Source organism: Acipenser ruthenus, chromosome 10 (genome assembly GCF_902713425.1).
Source record: "Acipenser ruthenus chromosome 10, fAciRut3.2 maternal haplotype, whole genome shotgun sequence".
NCBI lineage: Eukaryota > Metazoa > Chordata > Actinopteri > Acipenseriformes > Acipenseridae > Acipenser > Acipenser ruthenus.
In genome coordinates this window covers 45,691,569-45,717,198 of record NC_081198.1, presented here as the reverse complement: position 1 = coordinate 45,717,198, position 25,630 = coordinate 45,691,569, and the positions used below count along the sequence as shown (strand labels likewise).

Here is a 25,630-nt window from a genome sequence, read left to right as displayed (position 1 = left end):
GTGGGCTCCATGGAAGAAGACCCAGGAGGACTCCACTTTTGAAAGAAAAACATAAAAAAGCCAGACTGGAATTTGCTAAAATGCATATTGACAAGCCACAATCCTTCTGGGAGAATGTCTTTTGGACAGATGAGTCAAAACTGGAGCTTTTTAGCAAGTCACATCAGCTCTATGTTCACAGACGAAAAAATGAAGCTTTCAAAGAAAAGAACACCATACCTACAGTGAAACATGGAGGAGGCTCGGTTATGTTTTGGGGCTGCTTTGCTGCGCCTGGCACAGGGTGCCTTGAATCTGTGCAGGGCACAATGAAATCTCAAGACTATCAAGGTATTCTGGAGTGAAACGTACTGCCCAGTGTCAGAAAGCTCTGTCTCAGTCGCAGGTCATGGGTCCTCCAACAGGATAATGACCCAAAACACACAGCTAAAAGCACCCAAGAATGGATAAGAACAAAACATTGGACTATTCTGAAGTAGCCTTCTATGAGTCCTGATCTGAATCCTATCGAACATCTATGGAAAGAGCTGAAACTTGCAGTCTGGAGAAGGCACCCATCAAACCTGAGACAGCTGGAGCAGTTTGCTCAGGAAGAGTGGGCCAAACTACCTGTTAACAGGTGCAGAAGTCTCATTGAGAGCTACAGAAAACGTTTGATTGCAGTGATTGCCTCTAAAGGTTGTGCAACAAAATATTAGGTTAGCGGTCCCATCATTTTTGTCCATGCCATTTTCATTTGTTTTATTATTTACAATATTATGTTGAATAAAAAATCAAAAGCAAAGTCTGATTTCTATTAAATATGGAATAAACAATGGCGTATGCCAATTACTTTTGTCAGTTTCAAGTTATTTCAGAGAAAATTGTGCATTCTTCGTTTTTTGTGGAGGGGTACCAACAAATTTGAGCACGTCTGTATATATATATATATATATATATATATATATATATATATATATATATATATATATATATATCATACTCGTTAAGAAAAAGTTTCATCTAGACTTTTATCGTATAGTTAATTACTATAACTGGCATTTTTCTCTCGCGGAATGCTCAATCAACTTCTGAATCATTAACCAACTGGCTATATGAAAGCTTTACGTAGCTAGCGTGGACATAAACATGACTAATTTGTATCTTCATGGGAGTAATAACATAAAAATACTCAGTAACTCAGTAACTTAGTTTCATTGTGTACATTAAGAAAATAATGATATATTTGTTTTCTCTGTAGAGTGGTTCCAAGAATGCATTGATACACATATTTTACTTTTAAATGGATTTTATTTCACATGCCCCAGAAAATGCCTATATTTTACAAATTCTGTCATATTCACTGATTTGAAGGTTTAAAAGAAAAGAAAAATATTAATCAGTAGACTAAATTAAATTAAATATTTAATAACAGCAAACTTACTTCTGATGTCATCATTCAATGAACAACCATCTTTTACTTTCTTAAATAATTAGTAGTCGATATTAGGGGAGGGTACTAGCACATTATTTTGACAATGTTATTGACCAATCACAAAATCCAGAGGCAGATGAGACTGACCAATTGGTTTAATAATGATTGGCACCAAAGCTGCCAAATAACTACTACTCATGGTGTTGCTGCCAAGAACTAAGGTAATAGATCATCCATTGCCATTGGTTCATTTTGAGAATATTTTAATGACTGTTTAGTTTCTGTGTCAAGACTGCTTTCTAACAGAACGCTAGTGGACTGAGTGGATGGAATGCATACACGTTAGATGAAAAGCAGATAAAGTAAGTCCTAGTACCTTGTACCGACATTAACATAAGTCCCGGTACTGAGTACTAGTGAGTACCAGCAGAATTTCATCCCTGGTGATAACAAGCAAGTAGACCAAATTCCACAGTATGAAACAGATTTATGAGAATTGCATTCATTTATGGTAACTCCTGAAAAGTAGCTAGTGAGTGGTGGTGCTCATTCCTTTACCTTTGAACATTGATGTAAGGTGATTTTGTTAAATTATTCCAGTTTATGTAAAAACTACCCTTTTAAATGTATTCAGCCCCAAGTTCTCAGCTGTTCAATTGTACTTTTTTATGGAGTGGTATTGGCTGCCTAGAACGTTTTAAACAGTAGTAGAAGAATCAGAAATGAAATAACCTCAAAAATCACCCTTATATTAGTAAATAGTCTGACTTGCAATATTTGGATGTGATTTATCAGCCTGAGAGATGACACTCAGTTTAAGTACCTTTTTGATAATTGTATTAATACAGTGTCAATCATAATATCTGTTATGAGATCCCATTTGCAAAGTGTATGGTTGTTGTTTGCAGATTATCTAAGGAGTCAGTTCTTTCTGCTTGTCTGAGTGCTGTATTTGGATTGGAAATACATGGCAAATACATCCTGTCTTAACCTATAATTATAGGATTTTTTTTTTTCATCTGTCTTCACATACTGTGGTATTCTTTTTTTCATGAAGAACTTCATTTTGTAAAAATGGAAACACAACAATCATGTTTGAAGGGAAGATTAAGATTTGTTTTCCAATAGAAAATAAATGTATGAATCCAGGTTGCCTTGGAAGGTTACATACTAATTGTTATCACACCCTAACAGAGGTGCTGCTAAAGATGTGGATGATATTTAAAATAAAAAAAAACAGCTTTAGCCAGGTTTTGAGAAGGACATCAGTCAATCCCATAAATAGCAGGAGTGCACATGTTTTTACTAATGGACACATGCTACATTCATATTCTTAATTCTTAGGTAAAGTACTTAAGGAGGCAGCAGTGGTCTGAAAATAAAACATCTAACTAACATTGATGATCAATGAGGTAAGCATGCTTCTTTTCACAAAGTTAATATGTTGGCTGTTTACAGGAAACTGGGGATAGGATGAGTCGAAAAAGTTAAAAACCACCCTCCTACGCATACAATCATGTAGCATCTTAGTTTGCAAATTACAACGATACAACAGATCCCATAGCTAATGAGTCTGATTAATGTTTCCTAATGCATGTGAGATACTAGCATTCAGAGTTCCAGTGGATGATTGTCTGAGGCAACGAGTAAAAGTAGATTGTCATGGAATTTAGAACTATAAAATATACACCAAATTTCCGGTTGTAAATGTGTTGTTTACACATTTGTATGCACTTTCACACTTGATCGAATGAATTACTATAGTTCAGTTGTGTACAAAGCAAACTTCCATTTCAGGTTTTATTGTTGCTTAATTTGTTTGCAACTTAATCCACACCAGAGTTTGTTTGGTATCAAATTGCACTTTTACAAGGTTTCCCGGCTCCTAGTCAGGATAAATTGCCATGAATGCCGGTGTACACATATCCAGTTTACTACTAACACAGGATTTTATGTGCCAAATAATACATACAACCATTTACAAGACTATCATATAAATTGCACATAAATAGACTGAAATACTATATTTAGTGTCTAACTCCTGAGGATTATTTTCAGACTTATCATGAAGCCTTTATTTTTAAGACTGTTTAGGTGTTCAGCTGAGATATAAAGAAAATAATATATTTTACATTGTAGATTTGATAGTGTGAATTATTATCCCATCCTGTACGTACCTAGTGTTTTTAGCTTGAGTTTAAAAAGGTAATACAGGCCTAGCTTAACTGGACATGATCTGCAGCCACATAAAGCAAGGCATTACTCTAAAATTTTGCTTTCTGTATGTCCATCACACTCCTGTTTCTTGTAACCCTAAGTAAGTCATGGTAAACAGCTAAACTAAGTGACATTCAATGATTGTAGAACATGTTTTACCTCAAGGTCAAGGTCACAGAATAACTGTCCAATCATCTTTGTTCAACATTCTCAGAAGTTGAACCGTACTGTACTTTTGTGCCGTTATAGGAAATTTGGTAAACAAAAGTGGGTTACGCTCTCCACCTTTGACAGCAGTGTAGATGCTATATTATGCAATGCTTAGAGAGAGGACCACTGAGATTCAATAAAGTTGTATATATGGTACCCCACTGCTTTTAATCCTGAGGAGTACACTTTCCAGTGGATACAGGTCAGCACCAGTGAGCTTTAACCTTATTGCAGGGGAACAAGTGTTAAGTGGGGATATTTAGCTCTCTGTGTTTCAGGAAATAAAGTGTGTGTCTGCTTTGAGACAGACATGCATTTGAAATGAGCCGGAGGATCTAGATAGCTGATTTTACTTTTAAGCTTCAGTTCTGCTGTAAAAACGTACATGAATAAAACATCAAAATACACTTTTGTTTACATAACCTTACCAAGCCGTATTTCACTTTATTTACTGTTCTTGTAGAGGAAAATGGGATACCTCTAAATGGAAAACAGAAGAGCATCTCTGCCAAGTTAATTTGAATGCAACGTTTTATTAACCTTCGTCCTCAAGCATTTGCGCATTAGGGTAGTCAAATGGCACTTCAATGATAACATCATAAAAACTTAAAGGAAAACCATTATAAATGACTTGATAACATCTACTTTGCAATGTGTGGCCCCAGAGCAAAAGGTACAGTGACCCCCCCCCCAACCCAACCCAACCCAACCCAACCCCCCCGTTATCCTCAGTATTGAGAAGATCAACACTGGTGGTAACCACTTTGCTTATTTTAATTAATCAATTTAAATGGAATAAAAGGGTACTTTTTTTGTAGCTAAAATGGAGTTCCACTATAAGTGTGTGCTAATACTTATTTCAAATTTTGTTTTAAATAGCTATTCATTTTAAGGAAATAAACAACAACAAACCAATAGCTCCAAAGCATAAATTTTGCAAGCAAAATATTGTTCAAAGACATCCGGCAGCATTTGCATAGTGTATGCGACGCAGATACATACAGAAACCATAAATAACAGAAATACAAAAATAAATAAAAATAAATCCCTGTAGATCATTAGCATATTTTAGGAATTGCTGAATTATTTAAATGAACAAGGAATACATGAATTATCAATATTAGTTCTGGAAACACTTCATAGTTTATATTATATCCAATATAAGGGAAAAAATGGTGTCTGTAATAAATAAAGAACAAGTACAGTATGAACTAGATAATATCTAAAAAGAAATCATAAGGGGAAACCTTGAAAAACTTAGTTACATTTCCACAACAGAAATACCAAAGGACTAACAGGTTTAATAATGATTTCCTGTCATGAAATATTTTTGTTATGTGTCTGAACTCTGACGTGGCATTCTATTTGCTCAACATTTTTTGAGAGCCATGTTTTAATCGGATTAAAACTAAGGAAGCTGATAGGTATCTGCTTGGCTCACTGCTCTGTTCTGTTTCTTATTTAGTTGAAGAACTATGCTAATTTGGAATGATTAACAAAGTTTTTCCTTTAAGTAGCAACAGGTGTGGACCTGCTGTTGTGGGGAGACAAAATACCGGTATATTGTGGGGACTCAAAAAAATGCGATGTTCATTGAAATATAAGAATTGAACTTTTTTTTTCTCCTTTTCTTTTGTAATGTTTATATTAAGCATCTCTGTAAGGGAAACACATTTTTTTCTTCTAAATCTTCTAAAACCCATATCTAATAAACTGAAATAATTTAATTGTTAAGAAAACTCCTTGGCAAAAGGTAACAATGCCCTTCACATTGCCTGTGGCCCAATAAGACTTTTTGGTTTCTGGTTGGTAAAGACCCAGTGTTTTCAGATATTGGCATATTTCTGTAGCCCCTTCGCATGGTGGGCTCAAGCATAGACCTACTTCCTTTTGACCACATCTTTGCTTCTGGATAGAGTTTAGACTATACAGTGGTCCACTCTTAGCAGCCATTATAATTGTCTCCTTCCCACCTTTCTTAGCAAACAACGGTAAAGGAAATGAACAAGTCCCATCTAGTTACATTTTTCATCATGAAACTGTATAATCTCAATTGCTTTGCAACCATTATTAAATACAGTAGCTGAGTAAGACATTTAAAAAAAAACCTGAAGTTATGGTAGTTTCCCATCTGTCTTCATGTGTTAATCAGCTGTGAAGATATGTAGTTATGATTAATAGGATACTTCCCTAAAGTCTATAATATGCAATGTACCCATTGCTTTGAAAGGGTTCATTTCAAGTGACAATTATAGGTTGTAGGTCCTTGCACATAAACCTTAACTGAACAGGATGTTCCTGAGACTCTCTATTATTGGCAGGAAAAGGTAAAAATAGAGAACTTTCATCTGGTTTGAGTCAGTGTGTTGTATTACTTGGGGTGGTTTCTTTTGTACGTGGTCCTTAGCTTTTGATTGAAGCTCAGACGGTCCAGGAAATGCAAATAATCCTCCTGCTGAAGATGTACAGTGACGTGATTGTGTGGCGGTACGAATGGCTCGTGGGCTCACCACATGAAAGAGACCGTTTCAGGAATAGATGAGCTGAGGCTGGCTTAAGTTAGGAAGATTCTGAGCTTCAAAGCTTTATAGGTTTTCATCCTCATCTAATGTAGAAAGATGGTCGTTTTATTAATGTCATTCATCATCTTGTTCAGTTTTAGCATTATACTGTACTACCATCAACATGTGTACTTGAAGAAAACAAAAGTTTGAAATAAACTGAAAATATGAAAACATAAACGTTTTACATAATAAGTTCAACTGTAAACATAATCTTTTGTCAGTTGAAGTGCAAATGATCATTTACAGCATGATTTGTTTTATTTTGCAAATAATCATTCAGTATTTTTCAGTAATTGTTTTTCACACATTTTATTGCTTTCGTCTACCTAAAACTTGCAAAAGGTGTTGTATGCCAGAGAATAAATCAAACTAAATTACATACATCATATGAATATACCCAATATACTATATTATTCCAGTTATTGATTTCTTATTTATCTTTCCGTTGCTCAGTGACTTAAAAGCCCAGCAGTATTTCCCATGCATAGTTTTATAGGTATTACATTTCTTCTCCAGCAGACTCATTTTGTCTTGAAAAATAATAGTTTAACTCTGTAATGCTTTCCAATTGGCCTGCTGAACTGTGATTGGCCCTCACCTGGTACACAATGCATAACAAATCCTTGTCAATCCAAAGGCAGTATTCCGTATTATTAACCAACAACAACAAATAAACACACAAAAGACCTTAATTAAAGTGAAATAATTAACTGTGGAGGGACTTTATTATCAGTTCTGGCTTGATAGGAACACATAATCAGGTTCACCTGATGCCTGAACCTTTACTTGTGTGTACAACTGTTAATACACATCCACCATCTCATTCATTAATGCTCATTTAATATACAAGTAATGATAATGTTTGAAAGAACATGTTTTTGATCATTATGGCACACAACAGATGACAACTTTAAAACCTTATAACATAAATAATTAGGATGTATTTAAAGTGTGTGTATATGTAAATAAAATGGATGCTCTTAAGAAAAAAAGACAATTAAACATTCATTGGAGACTAGTAGCGCCAAATCAGCCAATCAAAAGTCCACTTTTGAAATTTTTAGAAAATAATTACTGAATAAAGATTAAAAAGATGAACAAATTCTGACATCATTTCTCAGTTTGTGTTATTATTGCGTACATCTGAAATGATACAAAATAATGCTGACAGTTCTCTCATTTACAAATTACAGTCGGGGGAGGGGGTGCTTACTGAGTAATTTATTTTAAATGAATACACCGTGTAACAATTATTTTTATTTTTTTTGGTTCCTGGGTAGTAAGTGTTATTTCCTAATTGCTTATGCCTCAAAAGTATAGAAAATGGCTGGTTGAGACTCTGGTGAAGAACTACGGCACAATGGGCTGTAGGATGTCCCTCAAAGTCCATATCCTTGATGCTCATCTTGATAAATTCAAGGAGAACATGGGAGCGTACTCAGAGGAGCAAGGCGAGCGCTTCCACCAGGATATACTGGACTTTGAATGCCGCTACCAAGGACAGTATAACGAGAACATGATGGGAGACTACATTTGGGGGCTGATTCGTGAAAGTGATTTACAGTATAATCGTAAATCTCGAAAAACTACTCGCTTCTAAATCTTTTGTCGTCATTTTTGTATTACTTTAGTATAAATACATGTTAATTTGGATTCATATGTTGTTTTTTTTGGACTTTATGTGAACGAAAAGACACAAATTCGCCCGTTTTCTCATTGGAAAAAGGTACATTTCAAAATATCACTGTCCGGGTCACAAAAGCAAAGTTTGTGGGGAATAATAGCCATTTTCTATACTTTTGAGGCATAAGGATTTAGGAAATAACACTTACTACCCAGGAACAAAAATTGTGTTACATGTGATATCTTTAGCAAAAGGTGACACATTCAGTAAGATTTGCTTGTGTGATTGTCAGACAAATCAGCGGATTTTTGGCAGTGACACGATAAAAAAAAAAAAAAAATACTAATACTTCTGATTGGTTTATATTTGGGGAAACCCCCAATACAGTCCATATATGGATAGTATTCATCACATGATTTGAATTGACGTATAATATGATTCAGAAGGATTCCCTAAAATAATCAGGGAGCAGACTACTTGTTAGTAGAAAACAAATTAATGATTTCAAAAGTACAGCATAATACACATTCAACAACACAATACACATTCAAACAACTCGCACACTAAGAAATTAAGTTTCTACCACTTTATCAGTAGTCTTTTTTTTAAATTGAAATTAATGGGTAGAAACTTTGAACTTAAAATGTAAACAAATCATGCAGAGACATCATCATATTTGTTCAGTAATTGTAAAAATAATTTTTTATTTGCTCCACGTCTGCTAACTTGTTTTTGTCATCAGAGCATGCGCATTAAACAATGTGACGTCACTAGAATGGCGAAGGCGGACGCTAGGACCAGAAACACGCTTGTTACGGTTTACCATGGAAGTGTCGAATAAAATGCCGCTGCGAGTAAAAAATAAAACCACCTCTTGCAAGCGAAATTGTCATGCGAGTAAAAACTTCTTAAAAGTCGACTTAAACCGTTTTCCATAGAGATCCCTTTCAATTTGTAGACGACCACCAACCAATACTTTTGGGATATGCCTGCTTGAGGTAGGTATTTGCTGAGCATTTTATGTCAGAGCTGCCGATAGGCCCCTCCGTGGAGTGACGTCCTCGGTCCCGCCTGCCGAGGGAATAAGTAGTCGTTCCACGGAGCTCACTTCCTCTTTTGCCTCTCACCTACGGTAAGGTACGCTTCTATGTCACTCACCAGAGTATGTTTTTCGAAAAGAGCTCTTCTGAGACGACTGCAATTCCCTTGAATTCGTGCTGAGAGCCGGCTTCCTGCTCTCGTGGAATTAGCGGCTCCATTTTTATTGTCTATATATATATCCATACACTACCAGCTGAAGGTATACAGTACATGTTAGTTTTCTTCATATACATTTCAGGGTATTCCAGTATTATGCTTTTAGGTGTTATCTGTTTGTTGTTGATGATTTTGCTTTTCAAGCTTGCCAGCTAAGGTTTAGACCTGAAATATGAACTCTGTGTATTTGACACATAGCTGAACTGTCTGTTATTTTCTTTCAGAGCAGAATTTTTCTTGTTTTACCTGTATAGTGTTACATGTATAGTATTGATTTTCCTATTGAAAAAAACCTCTTCAGTGCACAATACCAGCGTTAGCATTTAGAACGGAAGTTTTACATTTCAAAATTAGAATATAAAGGTTTTCTAATAGTATGTTGAAGTAACCTAGATGTTTTATTGTGTTTAGCTGATTAATCAGTCACTTAAGCTACACTATTCCTCTTTCTATATTTCTGTTTTTACTATGTAGTCATGTGGTCGATGTTTGTGTCTAAATGGGTATTTTCTTATTTTAGCTCTGGACGAGTCATGTCTGTTTTACTGTATAGTTGCAATGTTTTACACTATATTTGTAGTTAAGCATCCCTTTATCAATATAAACATATACTTATAGTTAACATTTTCTTGAAAAGTAATATATACTGTATCAGTGGCCATCATTTGAGGAACCATTAAAACTAAAAATATTACACCCGTGAGTGTCCAGAGTTAATATTACTAATGGCAAGAGATTCATTGAAACCAACAGAAACCAAATTGTTCTTTTGTGGCATGTTTTTGGTCAAAGGGGAAGTTCTCAGGTATTCTGTTGAGTCAGTTTGTTTTAAAACTTTTCACTTGTAGTGTATGCGGATCACGGCTGTCCTTAAATGTAAGTAATTTAACGTTATGTTAAAAAACCAAATCTTATCAAGTTACTGAACCGAGGAGGCAAGGGCCCAGACTGGGAAATCTCAGACTGGACTCTTGAAGTGCCTGACCCATAAGGATTTGTAATAAACCAAAGCCAAAATCAGCAAGAAACCAGAGAGAGCCTGATCGTATGCTTACAGTGCACTTACGTGGTAGCAGGGTTGGGGTCAATTCCTGATTTTTCAATTCCAATTGCATTTTCAATTCCTTTTTAAAATCAATCCCCAATTACAATGCCAGTTCCTTCAAAGGAATTTGAATTGCAATTGGAATTTATATTTTAGAGACATTAATAATTGTTTAACTGCTTTCATGCCAATTTAATTGACTTAGTCACTTCAATTTAAGTAATTTAAATTTGTTGCCACTGTGAGAAGCACATTTTAACAAAATACTGCTAATTACAATTTTGATCAATGATGTGTTGAGATTGATTTTAAAAAGGAAATGAAATTGGAATTGACCCCTACCCTGCATGGTAGTGCTTTTACTGTATGAGCCACTGGGAACCCTAGAGTTCTTCATGAGACAATCTTTCTCTACAAGTATAAAAGCCTATTTGTGAATATCAAGCTGTATTTAATCCTTCAAAATTAAATAACATGAGTTGGACAATTTTTTGAATTAAAAATGTACACCATTTTGTTCTTATATATGAGGTACAAATTGATGGGTATGGTAGAAATGAGCTGAAGACTATTTTTTCATTTATTGTTATTATTTTTTCATTCATGTGTTGCTCCTCGAAGGTCTGACAACATTGAAGATTAAAATCCTCATGTTATCAACAGAGCAGACATCACACAGGCAGCCAGAGGGCAATATCTTACACACTGCCCTGTTAATATTTCTCAACTGTGCCCCACAGCGACAACCCCCAAAGGGGATGAATGGTTGCACTATGTAATCCCTGTCCTCTCTTGAGAGATTCTGAGCAGAGGTCCTTCTAAGTTCACATGGTAATGAGTGTACATAAGATCTAGGACGGAGAACTTTAGCCTCCCCACAAAAGCACCAGATCACAATACTGTCAATCAAACTGGTAATATATAGAGCTGAAAAGACCACCATCAAGCATGCTGAAATATATATTTTAACGTGCAGTATTACCAAAATGCCTGAACCAATTCTTAACTTCCCAATATATTCACTCTGATAAGCATTGGTGTAGAACATTCAAGATTATATTTATGTATGCATGTCAAAAGGTATTTAGAAAATGATGTTGTCAATATAATTATAATAATTCACAAAGGCAAACTTGCTAGTCCTTGGTGCCACAGAAAGGTATGTGAATTACAGAAGTACATCTCTTAATAAAAATATATTAATAATTGCAGAGCAAAAAATTCCTTTGTCAGACTTGTCCTTCAAATGTTTTTTCTAGCTTTTTATTTTCATGTCTTTGTTATTTTTCTACTAATTACTAAAGCTAATTCAATCCCAGTGTTGTTGTTTTTTTTCTCCCTTTCACATGGCTGCTTTTGTGTTAACTTCATATTAAAGACCATCTATTAAAGTGTCCTTTTTTGTTTTTGAAGTTTGGGGGTGATGACTGACTTTGGTGAGCATGCTCACAGAAACCATAAACACTGTTCTCGTCATCCCTCAGGGTCCTCTTTACCAGCTCAGTTCTTAACCTGGCTGAACTAGCTGCCCTCCGACCCGGCCTTGCCACATTGAAAAAGATCCTGTACTTCCATGAGAATCAACTGGTATATCCTGTACGGAAGAACTAGGAAAGAGACTTTCAATATGGATACAACCAAGTTCTTTCATGGTGCAATATATTTTTTTCCCCTCTGCTGGTTCCTTAATCAGCTTTTCTTGCCTTTATCGTTAACAAATATGTATTACACACATTGCTAAATGGTTTTGTAAAAAGTCAATACAGATGTGCATAAACACATAAGAGATTCAGAATCTGCCCACTGTCCCTGATTTCCTCAGGTGTTCAGTCTTAGACAACAAGCAGTGGAAGGGTTGAAGAGCATAGACAGCTGCGCACTACCAGGTAAACTAAAACTCTGGTGCTTTCAGTTTGGTCTACTGCCGAGGTTGCTGTGGCCACTGACTGTGTACGAGGTTTCTTTGACAACAGTAGAGAAGCTGGAAGCTTTAATCAGTTCATACATCAGGAAATGGTTGGGAGTTCCACGCTGCCTCAGCAGAGTGGGACTTTATGGTAAAGGAATACTGCAGCTACCAGTCTCTGCTCTAACCGAGGAGTTTAAGTGCGCCAAGGTCAGACTGGAAATGACATTAGTAGAGTCACGCGATAAATGCGTAAGGGAGGCAGCACCTGTGTTGAAAACTGGAAGAAAGTGGGCGGCAAAGAAAGCTGTGGAAGATGCAAAGGCTGCCCTTCGAATTGGTGATATCATGGGGCAAGTTCAGCATGGAAGAGGGGGTCTTGGTTTCAGTTCAACTCCTCCTACATGGCACAAGGCGGCCCCAGCTCAAAGAAGGAAGCTGGTAGTCAACGAGGTGCAGAAGCAGGAGGAGAGGATGAGGTGTATAAAGGCCATTTCCCAGGCCAAACAGGGAGAATGGATGAGATGGGAGAGTGTGGAACAACGCAAGATTGGCTGGCAAGACCTATGGTCAATGGAACAGAGCAGGATCAGTTTCCTCATCAGGTCAACATATGATGTTCTCCCATCACCACAGAACCTAAACCTCTGGGTAGGAGAGGATCCCTCATGTCCTTTGTGTTCATCACCTGCAACATTAAGGCACATTTTGACAGGATGTAAGGTGGCTCTTAGCCAAGGACGGTTTACTTGGCGCCATGACCAGGTGCTGCGATGTTTGGCCTTAGCATTGGAAGACAAGCGTAACATGACCAATAAGTTGCCACCTGTTCCATCAAAACATTACACACAAAAGACAACATTCCTCCGCCCAGGAGAGCAACCACCAAGAAAAGGTGTTAAAACCAATCCTCGCCCAGGACAACTGGAAGCTGCTAGAGACTGGAATATGCTGGCAGATGTTGGTCAACGGCTTATTTTTCCACCTGAGATTGCCACCACTAACCTTCGACCAGATATTGTCTTGTGGTCTGGATCAGCACGCCTTGTTCACCTGGTAGAGTTAACAGTGCCATGGGAGGACGCTGTAGATGAGGCGTATGAGAGGAAGAAACTGCGGTATGCTCAACTAGCCACTGAAGCGGAACAGCGAGGATGGAGAGTTCGGGTTTACCCAGTGGAAGTGGGTTGTCGAGGATTTGTGGCACACTCTACAACCCGGTTTCTCAGAGACGTCGGATTCAGTGGCCAAGAGTTGCGTCGCACAGTGAAGAACTTATCTGAAGCAGCAGAGAGGAGCAGCAACTGGCTGTGGTTGAGACGGAAAGATTCTGGCTGGGGACAGGTAAGTAAGCTGGGCTGAGTTGAGTGGGGGACGGAGGGGGGTGATGCTGGGACGCCAGAATCACCGTCGAGCCCTCTTGAGGTGTCGTGGGCTAGTCGACGAAACACTGAGGATGGAAGGTGCCCACTTGAAAACCCCAGAGATGTACCCTACTTAGCTCAATCCAGACGGTTGTCATGCTGATGCGCTGGGGAGGCCGCACTTTGGTTGATCCCCGGAGCCAGCATCGCAGCCGTCGTGTGTGCTGATGCGCCAGGGAGGCAAAATAAGCTGATCCCTGGAGCCAGCATTACACTTCAGCCATTAACACCAGACAGAAGGATATCTACATCATCATATGGAAGGAAACGTAAATGGATGGAGACACATATGGATCACATTAGTTTACTGTAAAGCTACGTCTTAGTTGGTGCTTATCTTGGCGAGAGCCGAGTTCAAATCAGCATGAAGTTTTAACATCTACTCTCGTGTAATGGAAATCATTACCGTCATCCAAACAGTGTTGTTATATAAAACTCAGAGCATGGAAATCTTGTCTCAAACATGACCAGATAGCATCAAACATTTGGCATGTCTTACTCCAATACAATCCCAATAGCAAAACAGTATTGTTACAGAAAATTCTTTTTTAATATTATAACATTTTAATAGTGTTAAAATAGAAATAATAATGGTTCAAATTAGACATTTTGGTATATGATTATAAATCAGTTTAGCTCTAATTGATGATATTTTGAAAGTTGTACAAATTAAAATAAATAAAATAAATTGTGACAATATTGAATGCTTCATTACATCACTAAATATATTATTTCGCAATTGTTACGATTCTAAATTATATGTGTTTTATGAAATTAACTTATTTAAAAATTATTTAAAATGTAAATAAACAAAATAACTATAAGCACACAACAAAAAGATGTTATAACAGGGACACATGTTAATACAATGTAAAGAAAAACATAGCTTATCTTTAATTGCTGCACCTGAGTAAATAAATAATAAACAGTGCTTGAAAATAACTTGATCAGTAAAGTAAATCAAATAAACTAAAATTGAAATAGCAGGATGGTGTTTTTATACGTTCCCTACTATTCCCTATTAAAATAGACCCTGTTAATTATTATTATTATTTATTTATTAGCAGACGCCCTTACCCAGGGCGGCTAACAGTTGTATACAAAAAATACATATCAATAATTACAGTACAATTAAGAGCAAGATACAAAATGCAGTGGCTTCAGTCCTAATAAGAGCAAATACAAAACACGATTTGATATCGGGGCAGTTCAAGAGGTAGATAACAGTGTTGATAGTTACATCAGGGTTAGATACGAGTGCAAGTGAAATACAAAATACTACAGATTGGGTTAAGTGCAGGATTAAATACAGTAAAATAGGGAGCAGATAAGTGCAAGTTAAAGTGCATTAAAGGCAGAGTGCAATATTGTCCAGAAGGGAAGAGTTGAGTTTTACAGGTGTTGTCTGAAGAGGTGTGTCTTGAGGAGGCACCGGAAGGTCATCAGGGACTGGGCAGTCCTTGCATCCATAGGAAGGTCATTCCACCACTGCGGGGTGAGGGTGGAGAAGGAGTGGGCTCTGGAGGCAAGGGAGCGTAGAGGAGGTACAGCCAGTCTTCTAGTGCAGGCGGAGCGGAAAGGTCGGGTGGGGGTGTAGGGAGAGATGAGGGTCTGGAGGTAGCTGGGTGCAGTCTGGTCAAGGCATCGGTAGGCAAGTACAGTCTTTAACTTGATGCGAGCGGTGATCGGGAGCAAGTGGAGGGAGCGGAGCAGTGGAGTAGCGTGGGAGAAGCGAGGCAGAGAGAACACCAGGCGAGCAGCGGAGTTCTGGATGAGCTGGAGCGGACGGGTGGCAGACGCAGGGAGGCTGGCCAGGAGGGAGTTGCAGTAGTCTAGGTGGGAGAGTACCAGGGCCTGGACAAGGAGTTGCGTTGAGTAGTTGGTGAGGAAGGGTCAGATTAGGTTTGTAAAGAAGCAGCAACTTTTCACCTATACGGTCACTTTTGAAATATCAGCATATTCCAAATTAAAGTTTAAACCAGAAGCAAAGAACACAATCTTCAACAGAAGGAAAGAAAAGCAGTGATAATACTGATACTAGTTTTACTCTTTGGAGTAAAATTAAGGTCCACAATTTCACCACTGTCCCTTTCTTCATTGAAAACATATTGATACAGTAAGTGAAATGTATTATTCACTATACAAAATATACACATTTTATATTCTAAAATAACAACTATCCCAAGGGCACTGATACTGAAATGGTTAACATTTCAAAACCTATTGCGTGCTTCGGTGTTATGGAATCAAGACATATTAAATGTGTAACATGCATTAATACTTGTGCCTATTTAAAACGAATGAGGATTTTAATCCTCAGAATTTAAATATTTAGACCAGTCGCAGAGTTGAAGACAGTTATTTAAATCTATACCTTTGATCTGTTTATGCCGTTATCTGTGATTTTTTTTTGTTTGTTTTTTGTTTTGCTTATATGTAAGTATGTACTGGTGTTGCTTCTACATCCTAAAAATCTGAATTCCTGCTTGTTATCCAGCAAGTCTCTAGATCTAGATCTTGCACATGCATAGCCAAGGGTTACTCTGTTGCTAATGAGGTGTACATATGCCTCATGGGGAAAGGAAGAACCTTGCCAGAAAGCCTCTTAACTGGAGGGCATGTTCTGGTGCAGTTGGCATTGACTGTGGATAACTCAACAGAAACCATAGTCCAGATCCTAACCAGTAAGTCACTGCAGCCAAATAAAAGCTGCTACTCTCAGAAATGCTGTACAATACACTATTATTTATGTTATTATTATTATTTATTTCTTAGCAGACGCCCTTATCCAGGGCGACTTACAATTGTTACAAGATATCACATTATACATTATTTCACATTATACAGATATCACATTATTTTTACATACAATTACCCATTTATACAGTTGGGTTTTTACTGGAGCAATCTAGGTAAAGTACCTTGCTCAGCAGTGTCCCCCACTGGGGATTGAACCCACAACCCTCCGGTCAAGAGTCCAGAGCCCTAACCACTACTCCACACTGCTGCCCTATTACACTATTAGCTATGTAAGCATATGTGTATAGCAAATCGTTTGCTCAGCTTTTTAATATTGTTTACCTTGTGACTTGACTGTATTGGTGAAATTTGATACATTATTTGTTCATGTATGGCTTAGCTCCATCTTCTGAGGGTTAAACATTGTAACAATGATTTAAAGAATAAAGTGAGATTTTTATTTCACAGTGTTTGTCTTTGTCTCCTAATGGAAGGCTCCTATGCCTATAGTGGTGTGGTGTCATCATTTGGTGACAGTAATGTTCAAATTAATGTACAACATAAAAAAGGACACTGTTGATTTCCTTTGGCGGGTTACATCAATGTTTTTCACTTTTCAAATTATTCATTCGCATTAGTTTTAATTTATTATCAAAACTGTGGAATTGGTATTGGTTTAACCTTTTTGAAATTAAACGTATGTGTATAACATTAGAAAATAAATAGGAATTTAATAGATGGCAATGCGTGTGATAATTAATTACTCAGTGCACTGTATATAATAATGTATCAAAGACATAAAATACATTTGTGTATTTCTTTATAAGTACCCTTGACATTCAAAAACATTATTTGAAGTTATGTTGAGCAATCTTAATCGTAAATGGAAAATTCTACAATTGCACCGATAAAAAGAAAACATCACCATCTTATATATATATATATATATATATATATATATATATATATATATATATATATAATTTATTTATTTTTATTTATGTATTTATTTTACTGCTAAGATATTGGGACATATTTTTCAAGCTTTAGTTTGTAATTAACTTTAAAAAAAACATTATTTGACATTGAAATATGCCTTATTGAAATTCAGAAATCACATGCCACTTTGCTATGATTTTGCATAAAAGAGCAAAAGGTTTAAATGGATCTACATTATGCATTGAAAACAGATATATAAGAATATACCTCTCATTTTAGCTTTTAGGTACAACTCTAAATTTCCCTGAATGGTGAAGCCAATGTGGCATCCATGCACATTCACATGTCTGTAGGATTTCAAACACTGTGCAACCCTAAACTGAAGGTAACTTCATTCACATGATAGACATCACAAAAGAGTAGTAAAACACTAGCACTTACAAAACCTTTAAATGCTGTAGAAATTTCAACAGGAGTTTGTATTTGAAAATAAGTGCTTCAATTTTGTGTTTTCTTAGTGCTGTATTTCTTGCCACATACAGCAGTTAATAATAACCATGCACTGTTTGGTTTGGTGTAATCTCATAACCATGATAGCAGGGTAGAGAGTAGCGAGTGCTGTTTGTGTGCCAGTCTTTTCATAGAATTAGTATTAGTCTGGTGGTTTGTCGTTTACTAACCTCAGAATCAGTCCTGCAGACTTCATTTTCCAGAGATTCAAATTCACCTACAAAGCCAGCAAGTTTCAGGGTCGTCACAGATGAGGAGAGACTCACCTTATTTGCTGATGTTGGCAGCAGAGGATGCTGCGATGTTGGAGAGCATATTTTGGCAGACCTTGCTACTGTCTCCCCTTGTATAGCATAATCCTGATGAGTCGCAGCCATTAGTGAAATGTTGTTGAAATGGCCTTCCTTTTTATTGAAACAACTGAATTTAGCCCGTTCTTACAGAAGTAAAAATAAAACTACCAATTCCCTAGTAGGCATAGTAGAAAGGGATCTCTGTTTTCACAGACCTGTTAGCACTAATCATTGACTAACTAATGTTACGTTATGTAAGGTAGTTCAATATTAATGCTAATAGGGTCTGTGAAGCCAGTGTGTTTTAAACGAGGCATTCTGTGCAGTTTTGATAGAAGGTATACTTTGTCCCCATTATTAAGCTCTATACTATTAAACTTGACCTTTAATGACATAAATCTATTTAAATCAACAATGTTATTAAACATGCTTTAAGTCAAGCTGAAAGGTTGTCTGAGTTTTACTAAAATTTGGCAAACATTCATGAGATGGATTTTAACATAGAATAACCAGAATTTGATGCATCGTTTCTAAAGTTGATTAATCATTGTATTATTGGACATACCAGTACATCACTGCAGATATACGTATAGCCTGCACTGTGCATACAGGAAGTAAATGGAATCTACTTGGAAAGTTTTTGAATGGTATATATTGGGATGCCTTGGTAATTTTGCTTTTGGTCTGATCTTTTTTTTATTTTTAATACACCTGAATTACTTGTTATTTGTTTGGTACTTTTTCAGTTTGGTGGCTGATGTGGTGGTGTTTAATTCTGCCTTCAACATGGAAACCTGTGTCACTACCATTGGTACCTTCATGAAGCTCATCCCAGACTACAGGCCCAAAGATTTGGAAAAGATCATCAGACCCAAATGCCAAGTATTCTACTTTCCTATCAACTTTCCTGATGTCAAAAGGTTGGTTTTCATCGTTCATTAGTACTGGTTATCTTGTTTCAGGAATAACCACATATTGATTAAACAGCTTTTTTCCCCCCCTTAATCCATCAAGCATGTACATAGTTGAGGTACACAGACAACAAACAAATCTAAAACAGATTGTATAGGTTTTGAAGTCCTTTACTGCTATTTGATACTGGTAATTAGGGTGGGCTATTTTTTAACATGGATTATTATTATTATTATTATTATTATTATTATACATGGCTTCTATGGTACTATTTTGACTACATCAGGGCTCTGTTGCACCATGCAACTTTTGTCAGATGATATCCTTTGCAGCACAGTTGGATATTAGACTCCAAAATACATATTGTTCTCTTTATTCTAAACATATTTTGTAAACACACACTAACAGTATATAATAATAATTTAAGCTTTGTCCCTGAGACACAGGAACTGAGGAAAAACGTTGCCTATGGTAACTGTGTCATGTTTTCTTTTGTCATTTTATAGCTTTTCCAATCGGTGAGTGTATGGATTTGTTTGATAGTCAAATTTGAATTCATATCTTTCCATATGTACTTGCTTGTGTAAACTGTCGTACAATATATGGGAACATGCACTTTAAGCTTTAGCCTACATTGATAGAATCCCTATTTAATTTGTGTCTGAAAAAATAAAAATATTAGTTAGGCTAACAAGGATCCGATTTTCAAAGTTTTTTTTTTTTTTTATGAAGTGAAAAGCACCTAATAAATTTACAACATAAACCAAATCATCATCGTTTAATGCAATGTACATTGGACAATCTCTTTATTCAGTAATTATGTATGCATTAACAGAGATTTTTAATTTCAAAAGTAGGATGAAAAAACAGATTGGAGACCAGGGCCCTAATAGTGTGAGTTTTTAGAACAAAGATACATTTATAAGACGTTGTTTAATTTCAGTAAGATGTTCAGAAGTTGAGTGAGCATACTTTCTCATGTGAAAATTCACTTCAGACTTACTGAACCATCATACACGGTTAGAATATCTTTACAGTTATTGCTTGTTTTCAGTAAGAAGCAGAAGATTGGATTGTGTGTACAGGAGAAAAAAAATGCTGTAAAAGAGCTGAGATTCATGATGCAAGCTTCTTGCCCAGAGTGTTTTTCAGCTCGTTTTCAAATGGTAATTTGCCTCATCCAATGCAAACTCATAGAGTGTAAGTAAGTGATTATTTGCATGGCTGACAATCATTCAACAAGCCTGCGGTCTTTTTTAAAATGCTCTAGTTTGTCCAGTCCTTTGAAAAAATGCTCAGAAAGACCAAAGGCAAAAATGTGAGGTGATTTAAATTTTTTTTTTTGCTTTGAAGTATGTTTTTATTTGTCCCTTTCATTAAAAAAAAGCTCTGGGCAGCTCTGATCAGCCTCTAACTTTACAGCATTTATAGCTGACAGTGATGCAATGCATATTATAATAGTTGAAGGTACAATATATTAACGAAACAGCAAAATAAGCAGCTGTATATTGTGTTGTTTTTGGAATATATGAACAATCATGGGATAATACGCTTTCGGGTATTTTTTTTGTGGGGGTGGCATTCTTGTAGGAGAAAATCAGCTGCAATTGTTAACTTTTTTAGACAACACTTGAGAAATATGATAGTTTTATAGAAAATGGTTATTGTGGAAAATCCCTATTCAATAGAAACGCATCACTCTGTAAAAAGGGGTTTACGTAGGTGCACCAGTGCCTGAACAGAAATGGCTATTTCATCATCTAGAAAAAGAAAAACCTAACACATTTGTCACACCAAGGCAACCGTAGGCAAACATTTAACTTCCAAAGTTTCATATCTTTAGTTGCGCGTCTTGTTATTTCACAGGTTGATATTTTGAATACTTTAAAACACGGCCAAGCTTACATTAGAAATACGCATTGTCAGTTTCACAATTGATTAGTGGCTGTAAACAATAAGCTTGTGCTTTGAATCTAGTGCAGCTTTTCACAGGGAAGAGAAGTTTGGGAAAACGGAATCTTCAAAAATCTAGCTGCCATTCTAGAAAACAGCAGTAGAATTATAGATTTAATCTGCCTCTTTGTTTCTATTTATATTGTGTATCAGTTCCTTTACGAAACGGTATACTGCTATATACATAAGTAATCATTCAACAAAGATGAATAGCTAAAAATAATTTACATTGTTGTCCTTTGGCATTTCTCAGAAATAATAGCGAAGTGGCGAAACTTAATGGTGCTAAAAAAAAAGTCAGATTGGAAACTGGGGCAGTTCCAGCTACTTAAGCTTTATCATTAGTTTTCAATGTACGCAGCAGTGCTCATGGTGCATACTTGTTCTCCCTTTAAAACTAGCTTTCTTTTTCTTGATTTCTCTGGAGGTTGTTTCTGTGAAAACAGTCATGTTCTACAACATGAATGAATTGTCGTATTCTACGGCATAAAACTGATATGTGGAAACATGTTTTTTTTTTAATCTCATTAAAATGCTGTTTATATTAAAAGAACAAACAATAATTCTTTGAAAGAAAATGGAAAAAACACATACACAAGTCAAATATATCTTAATTGTCAGAAGCATGTTTCAGTCTTCTGAAATGCTCTAGATATCCACTAATGATTATACCTATTAGATGTATTTGCATGACATGTTGCATCAAAGAAACTAGCAGAAAAAAAAAAAGACCAATGCTGTGAATATTAGAAAATGTATTGTATTTTCAGTTTTGGCATGGTTATTTATCAATCAGTATCTGAAACATTGACAGGCGGTAATTTAATAGGGAATGACCCGGGTTGGCAGGAAGCTCCAGTGTAAATTCATTCATCACTTAGGAGTCCAACGGTGCCTGCTTTTTTATTCCCAGCATCTCAGTACATTTTTTAGGTCTAGGGTATGGTACGGAGGGAAACAATATATGCATGCAATTTGTATTACCTGTAACAATTTAGATGTGACCAATGCTGAGATTTTAATCTAATTATCAATGGACTGGCCTTTTGCAATATGCAATGTAATTCATAGAACTGGATTTAACATCAGCACCACACAAAACATATTAATTAAAACACTATATACTGTATTATACTGTATAGTTGCAGGACTTTTGAGTAAATGCAGAATTCCATCTGTCTGGTTTGAATATAAAAACAAATACATGTAAATGGCATTTTTTCTAGGAATGTATAGTTTTATGACCGTTGAGGGAATTTGGGACTGCTGTGGTTTCTTACGTGTGAAAGGTAGTTTTAAGTGGTGAGTCCCTTTGCTTTGCATATCAAATAAATATAAAAATTTGTAGCATTAAAGATGTTAATGTTTAAATGCTGATTGTGGATTGTACTTTAAAAGGGGTATCCATCGTCAAGGTAACATTTCTTAGTTAGTTGAAGATAGGTTACACCATATGGGATTGGTCTCATTTGAGAGAGAGAGAGAGAGAGAGAGAGAGAGAGAGAGAGAGAGAGAGAAAAGTTGTTGTTTTTTGTCACCATGGCAGCTGTAGATCTCTTGCTACATGTTTTCTGTGTGTAATACAAAGATAGACCAAGGTACTTTGTGCTTTCAATGTCCATGTTTTTTGTGAATAATTTAGTAATCCAAGAATCAAAAACTTGCAACACTACTGGGCTTTCATTTGTGTTGTAAGGCAGTGTAAAGATTATTATTTTGTTTTCTTTTTCTTTACAAAACATAAATCTGAGTATTGGAAGTTTTTGTTACTTAAATTATGACCTTAATGTTTGACACTTTTAGGTTAAAATTAAATCATTTAGGGAAAGAACTTGAAATTGATGATATTAGCTTCACATTCATATTCTGTGAATTTCGAGATCACGTTCGATTATAGATATCATCCTATAAAAATGAACCTTCTTGTGGTATTTATTTTACAAAGCTGCCACTGCCATACTGTCAAAACCTTTTTCTTCTTCTTCTTCTTATTTAGCAGATGATTTTATCCAAAGCGAAATGCAAAAAAAAACAAAATTTAACATTATGTAAGTTACAGGAAATAAAATGCAAAAACAAACTTGTGGTACAATCAGCATCCTAATTTTGTATTTGATTATCGCATAGGCATTTATCAATGATGCATTGACGTTTATTTTTCAAAATAAAGACCAAACATTTGGGTTTTTTTCAACAGAAGATCCAATAACTAAAAACACCATTGTGCATAACAGTTAAACAAAAAGGCAGCTGTTCTTAAATTATGGGTCGTGAACACATTTCTGGCGGGTCGTAACGTGGGAAAATAAATAAAGCTTTAAACATGTTTTCCAACAAAAGCGTCACAGCAGTCTGTTGACAGTGCTGCTCGCTTATGCTGTGCTTGTACGTACTGAAGGGTCTCTGCGATACGATCAACCAATTGAATATCTGCATTTTCTCTGTGGTAGCCCAATCATAAGTTAGCTGGGTGGGACATAAACTGTTTCTGTTTCAGTTGCTACTGACAGTACGTTTAACCAATAGGAGAGTCAGATATCTGCTAAGTTTTACGCAGATGTCCAATCATAAGCAAGCAGAGGCCATTCACGGTATTCTGCATAAAAATTGAAGGCGAGTGAACAGCCAATGGAAAACTGAAAGATCTGACAGCTGTCCAATTATTCGTGAGCAGAGGCGGGATGTTAATATGCCGGGTAACACTGAATTTCGCCGACTGTTATTGAGAAAATTAATACATTTCAGTATTTAGAATTTAATTTTCTCTAAATATATTTTTTAATTTCACCAGACAAGGGAAATACCGTAGTAGATTTAGTTACGAATCCACATTCTCTGAATAGGGAAGATGAATCCATAGCAATTCTTAATCGGAGGCAGCAGAAACACGTATGTGATGGACACAGGTGAAAATGACAAAGTCCAGCGATGTGCTATGATCTTGTTATTGTTTGAAGGAGAATTGAAAACAAAACAAAATAACATCAAATAACCACCTGTTGCCACCTGTTACTACAGCCCCAAAACAGCCTGTGTCCGTTCCCGATGTCCTTACACGATTGCCGCACACGCTTGCCTTTGTCTCAGGGTTGTACACATTTCCATATTGAAGCCATGTGACTTTTTAAAAATGTATTTTTATTTTTTTTTTCTGTATGAGAGAGCATAATTTTTTTAGGTTAATGTGAAAAACACTTTTTGTTGCCTTATATATATATATATATATATATATATATATATATATATATATATATATATATATTGTTTATTTTTCATTGGACAATAAGACATTTTCATACCATGCTTCTAGAATCTAAAATCTGCAGATTAAAACAAAAAAAAGAAAATGTGGGCAGCAAATGATCGGGCTATGCTCTGATTCAGTGTCACTTTAACGCATGCTTTTCAGCCTCGAACAACCTAAAACTCATTTTACAAGCACTGTGGTTACACATAGCAGCAGCCATGCCATGTGACAAAGAAGGGCAGTCTATCAACTTATCAGATAGCCATGGTTTAAGCGCATTTGCACAAAATAATGAAAACAGCTGTTACATACCTTTTAAACTTATTCATTCACAATCCCACACTTATTACAGTGTAATTCCTTTCTATCTCAAGCTGACTTTAATGTCACCACAGTTTATACTGAAAGAGAGACATTCTTGTAGTATGGTATTTACAATACATATGCAGACATCTGATCTCAAAGCAGCTTCATTTTATTGTTTTAGATGTCTTATATGTGTAGTTTTATTTTGATTTTTGTTGTATAGATTTATATTATTTCCTACCTTTTTAGTGTATTTCTTAAAGGGCTGCCTTTTATGTATGAGGAGGCTGTGTGGTCCAGTGGTTAAAGAAACGGGCTTGTAACCAAGAGGTCTCCGGTTCAAATCCCACCTCAGCCACTGACTCATTGTGTGACCCTGAGCAAGTCACTTAACTTCCTTGTGCTCCATCTTTCGGGTAAGACGTAGTTGTAAGTGACTGCAGCTGATGCATAGTTCACACACCCTAGTCTCTGTAAGTCACCTTGGATAAATGCATCTGCTAAAGAAACAAATAATAATAATAATAATAATAATAATTAAGGCTCTTTGAACTTTGCAGTACGTTTTATAGACCAGCACTGAGCACCTGGGTTTACATTTTGGAGAATGAACACTGTATGTTTCTGTAATCCTCGGATTAATGTTATGAATCTAATCTGTATGCATTTCTTGGTTTAGAGTTGTGAGGGGAAAATAGTAGCATCTCAGTATTGACAAAGTCAGGAGCAGTTTATTATTGACAGATCTGTGGATCCCAGGCATTTTTTCCTCCACAGTGTAGGAGGAAAAAGAGACATTTTAGAAAATTTACTTTGGGAATCACAAGCACAGCAAGATGTTATATTTGTGCGACTATGTTGTAAAACAAATGTATAAATTGCGGTCAAGCACACAATATGATACTACGTTATTCTTTGTATTTGTTTTCTGAAGCAAATGTAACAAGTAAACAATACCTGTTCATTTTTTATCATAAATACAAGTAAACAATACCTGTTCATTTTCTATCATAAATACAAGTAAACGATATCTGTTCATTTTTTAACATCTATAATTATAAAACAGTTTT

General features: G+C 36.0%; 1 pseudogene; it reads left to right on the top strand.

Moving 5' to 3' along the window:
- LOC117406647 (glycosyltransferase-like domain-containing protein 1) overlaps positions 1–25,630 on the top strand; it is a 92,534-nt pseudogene that overhangs the window by 22,029 nt on the left and 44,875 nt on the right.